Source organism: Habropoda laboriosa, unplaced genomic scaffold (genome assembly GCF_001263275.1).
Source record: "Habropoda laboriosa isolate 0110345459 unplaced genomic scaffold, ASM126327v1 scaffold175, whole genome shotgun sequence".
Lineage (NCBI taxonomy): Eukaryota > Metazoa > Arthropoda > Insecta > Hymenoptera > Apidae > Habropoda > Habropoda laboriosa.
Window position 1 is genome coordinate 228585 of NW_017100347.1, and position 1704 is coordinate 230288.

A 1704-nucleotide genomic window follows, 5' to 3' on the forward strand; every position below is an offset into this window, starting at 1 on the left:
AAACCAAAAGAGAAATGTGGTATAAAATGTAACAGCACTATAATTAAAATTTATTCCTAACAGTATATTATTATTTCTTTTTAAATATCCAGAAATTTTAGTAATTATTATTTAAGTAACAATACATGTACTAAATACACATTTCATAGATATAGTAAACAAGAGAATTAAATACAAAGGATATATTACAGCTGATGAGATGGAGAACCTTTTAAGATTTGTTGAGATTTTACTGCACATGTGATATAAATGGAAGTATAATATGCAAGTACACGATAAAATTGAACACGTGAAAATAATCTTTACCACCATTTTTTGTATTGTTGTTTCGGTATTTATAAATGCCATATAAAAATTTGAAACAACACGAGTATAAGAAATATTTAAATTTCATAGAATCATAACCTAGAAGACGAAGAAAGAAATCGATCTGGTTCCTTATATCTGTTAGAAATTAAATCTATAAAATAATAGTAAAAGTACATGCATTTATAGATACACAAATTATCACGAATTACAAAATACATTCATAATTCAACGTTGAAACGTGCAAGATAGACGATGGTAAAATTGTTTGAAAATTTTATCATAACCTTGTTTCAAAATTTCAATAATCTCAAGTAAAAATTACAACAAAATAATAATAAAAACGTTTACATCTTAATATGCTATAAAGCAGCCTTCTTGTCAATTTCACGGAAAAAACATGCGGAATTACCGACTCCGATATGAACCGACGTGTAGTGCACACATTACAAATTTTTTATTAAATTGACAACCGTAATACTTACAGTCGCTTATGCAAGAAGAAGTAAATACACAATCCCGAATTCAGCAATAACAAATATTCGTTAGATCGTATTATAGTTATTTCGTTATACTTCGCGTGAGTAAATAACAATTCCAATTCGCCATTTTACGTTACCGTTTACGTGAAAGAATCGCAAAGCAACCGATAGACCGCAAAAGATTACGCCACTGCGTCACTGAAGTAGAGTTTCCGGCTCCGGTTTTCTAAGACATTAACGGCGCGAAATTTGGTATATCATGATGGTACTGTTTTTATTCAACAACATATTGGCGCAATATATACTTGATTTATATTTATTAAATAATAAAACATTAATTCTACTATTAAATTCTCACTCAATTAATACATGTAAATATTTAAAAAATGTATGTAATTCGAAATGAATTTCAAAAGCTTTCTTGACAGGAATTTTGTAAGGGTAAAAATAAATATTAAACATTGTAATACAATTTATTACAATCGATATTTTTTTCAAATTTTAAAATTTCTATAAAATCGTAAAGAAAGTATATTGCAATTAATTGATTAAAACTACTCCTTTTTTTAATGTTTAAAGTTTGTATGAAATTAAATAATATTGAAATTATCACATATGTAAGCTGACATGTTTATATTATGTTCATATATAGCACTTGATATAGCATCATGCAATTTTTACATACTAGTATCTACCACACCAAATAGAAAAAGAATAAATTTATTTCAAACGTGTTTTTTTATTAACCGTACATTTTTTATTCTGAATTCTACATTTTATACAAATTACAAGATGCATTTTATAAATATTTATAAATTCATTAAAACCAGAAATTATAATTTCTATTAAATAGTTTATTTGAAAACATGATGACAAATCGAAAGTACATTAAAATGCACACTGTATTAAATTAAGC